Consider the following 7900-nt stretch of genomic DNA (forward strand, 5'->3'; position numbering starts at 1 on the left):
TTTCCAACCATTACATGACCCTTTCTTACTCCTCAATCCACAAAGAGCTCTAAGTTGCCCATCCGTCTTAAGTAAACCATATTCAAGTGGGAAAGTAAAGATTAGAGATAAGGATTTTACCCACTTGAATGTTATATTGGATGGTGACTTAGGAAGGGGTGGTCCCAATGATCTTGCGAGCTCCACTCCCTTGTACTCTTCCTTGATTACCTTCACCTCTTCGCAAGCTTCTTCAAATTCAACCTCATCCTCTTGGTGGCTTCTTTCCAATTCATTCTCTTCTTTATTGCTTACCAACGGCATGGGAGGGGATTCAGTCGTAGATAAGAAATTCTCAATGATTGAATCCATCTCTCCTCTTCCAATCTTTCATTACTCATACTATGCCTTGGAGGTTGCGCATCATCCTCCTCAACATCATTTTCAAGTTTAATGGAAGAGACTTCAACAACTTCCACAAGATCATCAACAATATCACTTGGTGTGGAAGTGTTCTCAAGCTTGAAATCCACCTCTTGTTTAACTTCCATTAGCTCTTCAACCATTTCTTCTTTCTCAATGATCTCTTCCTCCTTCACTTGTTGCAAGATATATCCTATCTCCTTGTCCTCGTGTTGGGATCCTAAAATCTCCTTCATGCTCATCTCTTCGATTGATTTCTCACATTCATCCGTGAAGATGCTTTGCTTGTTGTATAAATCCCAAGAATCTATCTTTTGACGGATGGTTGCTTAAAGTCGATCCATTTCTTCCTTGAAACGATCCCTTAATTCTTGTTCCGCTTTACTAACATAAGTGGGATCATATTGCTCTTGGATTAAGGGACATTGATATGCTTCCATGGAGGTTTGTGGCGGAGAGGGAAAATCATGATATAGTTGGAAAGGAGATTCATCAACGCTTTGAGGTGGAAAGGTATTTTGGTTATTGGTAGAGGGTGGAATTATACGGGACGTAAATTCTTGGAGGGTAGAGGTGAAACTCGTGAGTGCGGTTTGGAGCTCTTCTTGCTCTTGAAGAATGATACTAAGTGCATCATTCATGGGGACTTGGGTTGGAAGGTAAAGATGTTGGAGTGGTGGTGATTCAAGGGTTGCTTGTTCATAATCGTCACAAGGGTATGCATAGGGGGAATATAGACTTGGATCATATGTAGGCAATTGGTGGAAATAAGATGTGGGTTGAGAATATGGTGTATAGAATGATGGTGGTTGAGTGGTATAACCATGATAAGAATCATATCCATAGGAATGATATGCATTATAGGAAGGATTACCATCATAGTAACTTGAAGGGGAAGGTTGCCATGATGATTGCTCATGTGGATATGGCTCTCTTCTTAAGAATTCATCTCTCCCATAATGTGAGCCATCATTCAAGTTTTTATCGCCTACAACATAGTCATAGTCATATCTAAAACCACAAGAATGAGAATTCATAGTGGCAAATAGGAACAAAACTAATAGAGATCTAAAACTAATGAAAACTAACAAACAAACAAAAGACAAACATATTCACAATATTCACATATCTACATTAACCAAAAACATGGCACTCATGTGCATTCCCCGGCAACAGCGCCATTTTGATGATTGAATTTTTGCCGGTATAGAAATTATCAAGTAATCAATCGTAGTATAGTCTAAACCGACGCAAAATCCATCATCAAACAAATTTACAATCTATAATCGAGAGTATTAGTCCCGAGTCGTTCTTCCCTAGGAATGCTACAAGGATGCATGCTATTGGTTAAGTGGTCTTTTGTGGCTTGAAGAGTGTGGCATAAAAGTGCTAATAAAAGAAAACAACAATCAATCAATATTAAAAGCCTTGGCCAAGGTTGAACATTGGAAGTTTCATCACTATATCTTCCTTCAATTGTGATAACAATGGAGTGTTGCTTCACTTAGTTAACCCCTAATCATAGATGAAAGTCAAGTAAAAGTAGCTAACTTGAGTCACAAGTCCTAGTCTTACCCTAGGGAAGTCTAGCTTTAGTGCACTCTAAGTCAATTAGCAATTCTCAATTCTTAATCAACAATTGACATCCATTATTCAAGTGTCTCCAATGACTTAACCACTAGGCCAAGTGAGGGGATGCTACTCCATATCTAAAGTTGGCATTTTCTCAAACACTTGGAGAGCAAGAATGAAATACATAGTAAAATTGAGAAGAGATTTAGAATCAAAGTGATTCAACACAAGAGATTAACAAGAATCAACAATGAACAACAATGAAAATGAGATCTTCAATGAATTAATAGAATCCAAAACAACAAAGTCAAATCTAAGATCTATGAGAATTGAACAATTACAAACACTAATTGAGATTAGAGAAGATGATCTACAACATGAACAAAGTAAAATGAGAGTTGCAATAGATCTCAACAAGGAATGGTTGAGAATTGAGAAAATGAAGATGAATCCTAGAGAGAGGTTGGAGTTTCTCTCTCTACAAATGTAACTAACTAAAAATATCTAAGAAAACTTGTAAAATGAGTCTATGGATGTGAATGTGTGTCAATCCCCTTCAATCCTTGGCTCTTATATGCATTTTGGCGCCAAAGTTGGTTGCTGAAACCTTCCAAAATCGCCAGGCACATGTTGCAATAACAGAATCATGTGCGGACTATGACGCGTGCGCGCACGGTACGCGTGCGCGTCCCTGGCTAATTCTGCGATGTGCGCGCGAGCGCCTTGTGCGCGTACGCATGCTTGGCCGAGATCAATTGTTTGGCTTTTTGTGCTTCTCTCCACTTGCATGCTTCCTTCCTTGCTTTCTTTGATCCATGCCTAGCCTATTTCACCCTGAGATTACTAGCAAACACATCAAGGCATCTTATGGAATCAAGGATGAATTAAAATTATCAAATTAAAGGCTTAAAAGCATGTTTTTACACTTAAGCACAAATACGGGAGAGATTACAAAACCATGCCAATTCATAGGCTAAACGTGAGAAAAGGTTATCAAAATACTCTAAATTCAATACAAGATAAACCCTAAAAATGGGGTTTATCACAGAGCAGAGGGGGCTGGAGAAATTGCGGCCAGCACGGTAGAGAAGAGGGATACCTGCGACGAAGGAGAAGGAGGAGCGACCGACCACTAATGGACGACGCACATGAACGGCGGCTGCGGGATGCGGAGGCTGCTGGACGCGGAGGCTGCGGGATGTAAGAGAGGAGAGATGAGTGGCTATGGCCTCAATTGACAATTGGGATTTAGGGTTTTCACTTCAACACTTGTTCTTTATCTTTTTCTTTTTTTTAAACTTTTATACAAAACGACGACGTTTAGAGGATGCATTTCCGAACCGGAAACCCTCTAAAAAACCGAACGGTTCTACCGGTTCACCGGTTAACCGCCGGTTTGACCGGTTTTTTTGACCGGTTTTTTCACCAATTTTTAGACTTACCCGGACCGGTTAGCTGAGCGGTTCCCGATTATTCCGATTGAACCGATCGGTCTGGTCCGCAGAGTGTGGGTGATGGAAAACCATGGAACCTTAATTCTTCTGATTTCGATTTCTTGAGATCCGTAACTCCAATAAAAAATCTAATCCGATAAAAGTGTTCGTATTTTTCTTCTCTACATGTTGGCGTTATTTTTGTTCGGTGGAAGTTGACGGTGATGTAACTCTCCTTTCCCTTGAGTTCGACCAATTGATGTTCTAGGAGGCACACGATTTCTGATGTTTTTTTCTTCGACAGCTCGGACAGAAAGTTTCTTTGGAGTTTTTGTCATTGTGATTTCTGTACAAAGGTAGGGTTTGGTAACTTTACAATAATTAAAGGTAAATTTGATGAGTGAATGTTGATTTGATTGATTATTATTTTAGTTTGAATGAGTTTATGTTGAATTATTGTTGTTGCTTATGATTTGTTGGTTTGACTATGATGAACAGTTTAGCTGTGGTTATTTTAATGATTTTGAGACTGTTGTATTATGGTATTTAGAGAAAATTGATGAGATTTGGTAGTTGAAATATTAAATTAAAAGCTAAGGAAAATCGGTAAACGAAAGGCTCGAAAATATATTAAAATACAAGTAATATTTTGAAAGGAAAGGGTTAAGAATTTCAGTTTTGGTATAAAAGAAAGATTAATAATTACATTTTATTTTTGAAGGGTAACTTTGTATTTGTATATAAAAATCGAGGTACAATTTGTAATTATATAAGTTTTCGGGTATTTTGGGTAATAAATAAGTACGGGGTTAAAAGTGGATATTTTATAAAAGTTTAGGGTTATTTTTATAAATATAAAAATAAGTGAGGGTTTCAAATATAATTTTTATAAAGTATTGATGTTAAAAACATAATATTAAAAAATTCATGATTTAGAAAGTAATTAATAAAAGTTTGAAAATAAAGTTTTATAAACTAAGTTTTAAAAGAAGATTATAAATATTATTTAAATACTTCTTTAAAATTACTCATTTATATTAAAATAAATCATTATTATAATTAGTATTTACCAAAGATATTATTTTGTAAGAATATTATAATGTGTAATATTAATGAGAAGAGCAAGCAAAGTAATCTTAAAAACTTTAAAGAACGCAGACTTAATTAAAGTACTTTATAATTCTTTTCCATAAAACACTTAGGGTGAGGCGAGGGAATAATGAGGAAATGATTTATACTATGGAATGATAAGAAAGAAAAGTAAGAAATAAAGAACAAAAAGAAAATTAGATAAGTAAAGATATGATGATGAGCCTACTGAGAATTCGCTTTCCAGAGATACATCAGCCACTCTAGGGGATGGTCGCACCTGTAAGAGAGAGGTTGCTTACAGAGGTTATCAATATATACATCGACTCAAGAGAGTCGCACCTGTAAGACATATGTTGCTGAGTTAAGTGAAAATATAATTCAATTAATAACCAAGAACAAAAGAATTAAAAGAATCTAAAGAACCTCTGCCATAGAAGAGTAGAGGGCGAAAGAATGTATTAATTAAAGGGATCTCTACCGCAGTAGAGTAGAAAGCAAAGTTGAAAAGAAATTGAATGCAGTTTGGGCCTTTGTGCCAAGTGTCTAGTGGGGACGGTGATACGTAACTCTCACTTGATACTATAAGGACGGCTCAGTGAGGACAGCAATACGTAACGCTCACTGGAGACCGAAAGGAAGCTTTTCCCATGAGGACGGCGATAGGTAACGCTCATGAAGGGGACGTTGGCTGAGAAAAGGACGGTGGTATGAAACGCTTATCTCAGGACGAGTCTCGGGAATTGGGCAACAAACGGACACATGAGCTCATGGTCTGTATAGGACTAAACATGCATCATACTTGTTTGTGCATACTTGTTGTGATTATGTTTTCATGATTGTGTGTGCTTGCGATTGGATTCTATGTTCTGTAATTGCTCTCTGATTTGTGTTTGTCTTGCATTGTTTGTGCCTATGATTGATTTTATTTTGTAATTGAGTTTTGATAGTGATTCATGTTAAATTGGGCCATAGGCTGAGTTGATTTAATTTGGACTAGAGACTGAGTTGATTTGATTTGAGCTAAAGGCCGTGATTGGAATGACCAGTGGTGATCTTTGGTTAAAATGGTTTCTTAGTAAGCGGTGAAATATATGAAATGTCATTTTGCGTGAAATTTTTATAAGAAAAATATGAATTTTAAACTTGGATAGTGAACTTAACTTCTAACCCCGACTCTACTAAGAACTCTCTAGTTCTTACCCCCTACTTCCACCCCTTTCAGCTACAGGTGCGAAGGTTTAGTGCGGAACTACAGGAGTATAGAAGAATTTGTTTATGAGTTGAGTTGTTAGATTTATTTTCCCGTCGTCATTTATTGTTTTAATTTTTAGAGGGGTCGGAATTGAATTTTAGGATCTTTAAGTAAGTCTATGTATATAATGCTACGTGGATATATATAATTTTGTAGTTAAATGATTTAAAGTACCGACTCTTTGTTTTCTTGGTGAAAGTTTCGGTTCGTATTCGTGAAGGCTCAATATTAAATAAAAATAGTATAGAATAAAAAGGTTTAGAGGTAAGTAACGCTTGAGCTTTTAGTACGATCATGAGGTACTAAAGGTTAGAGTGTTACAGGATCTGAATCTGCAATGCCTATAGAGGCTATCAAAGCTACAAACCACATCGCTTCGACCAATGTTGCCATTGTTAGAGGCATCAGTAGCATATGTGAGGACGTTATCGGCTTGGAGGACCAGTAGCGGCCATTTACAGATGCTGCACGCTAAAGGCGTACTCTGGAATTTACTACTAGAGGAGGAAGAGGATGATGAAGATTCTTCTTCGTCTTTCTCCTTTTTTCCATCGTTATCTTCTCTTAGATCTGTCGTCTTTTTCCTCTCTCATGGTGACAAGATCTTCTCTGATATTAACTGCCTCTTCACGGTGTCTCGGAAGGCGATGTTAGGAGGCAACTAGGACAGCAATTCGACGTGTGAGAGCTGCGGTGCAGGATGGTAGCAAGGTTCTTGGAGGATCTTGGATTCAAACATGTTCTTCTCTCATAATTTCAGCAATTATTATTTGATTATGCTTCTTTGATTTTTTTTTGTTGATACTTGATGTTTGTAAGACCCAAAACTTTTGAAAAGTCTTATTATGATCAAAGTTCAAATCATATAGTTATCTACAATTTTAATTTCAGAAATTTCTTTATTAAAGATAATTAAAGCAACATTCGATTAATTGAATTTGAAATAAATTAAGATTATTATTCAATTTTACAATTATTGAATTATTTTCTATATTCAAATTATAAAGTTGGTAATTATGAAATAAATTTTATATGATTTGGACTAAATAGTTAATATTTTAAATATTAATACTGTTATTTTGGAAAAAAAGAATTAGTTATATTATTTCTAATTTTTGGATTTGAAAATTTTATTGAAAATAATTTGTAAAATTGATGAACAAATAGTATTTTTATACATTGTTATTGTTGGATTAAAATTTATTTCTAAATACTATATTATCCCTATTTTTATTTGAAATTACAAAACTTCTCTTAAACCTAATTTTTTACCTAAACCCTAATAGCCAAATTGGGGAAAACCCTAACCCTGAAACCCTAACCCAGTGACCCGTTCCCCAAACCCAGCAGCCGCACCCTACCCTGTTCCCTTTCACCCTTCCTTTTTGACACAACACACACAGAAACATGGAAGAAAGGAAGAAACGGAAGAGGGAAGAGGGAAGAGAGAGTTGCGCCAGGAGGAGAGAAGGGAAGAAGGGACGGCGCCACAGACAGGGCTCATCGCTGTCGCAGTCGCCGTCGCGCCTTGCTACTGTCAGCTTTGCCGTCCGTTCTGCCTTCCATCAAGTATGTCCCGTCGCCTGAGAAGAACCACGAAGAGGAGAGAGAGTGCGCATGTGAACGGCAATGCCGCCATGAGGAGCCACCGTCGCCCATCTTGTCATCGCGCTAGCCACCCACGCCAGAGGAAGAGAGAGAGATCGGGCAGAGAGAGAGATGCGATGAGGGAGGAGGATTTGCACCGCTGCCGTTGTCCATGCAATCGTCACCAAAGTGAGCCAGCGCCACCACTGCGTCACCATTTCCAAGCCTCAGTGTCGCCATCAAGCCGTGTCGGAGGGAAAGCGCCGCCGCCGTGCCTCCATCGTCACTGAAGATGCTGGTTGTTGCTGCTGCTTGTGAGAGAGAAGCGTGTGAGGCAGTGCTGTGAAGGGGGTTGTTTCTGCCACCATTGGAGTTCCGCTGTCATCGATGCCATGGCAGCCACACCTCTGGCCGCTGGGAATAGTTTTGTGACCGTTGGATCCACTACTGAAGCTTCTAGCCGTTCCTGCCGCCCGAAACCCCACTGCCGTCGCTGGAAAACTCTGTCGGTAAGGGTTTTTGAGTTTGGTTTTTACTCATTTAAGATTTCGGAAACTTTATC

Source organism: Arachis duranensis, chromosome 7 (assembly GCF_000817695.3).
Source record: "Arachis duranensis cultivar V14167 chromosome 7, aradu.V14167.gnm2.J7QH, whole genome shotgun sequence".
NCBI classification, from domain to species: Eukaryota; Viridiplantae; Streptophyta; class Magnoliopsida; order Fabales; family Fabaceae; genus Arachis; species Arachis duranensis.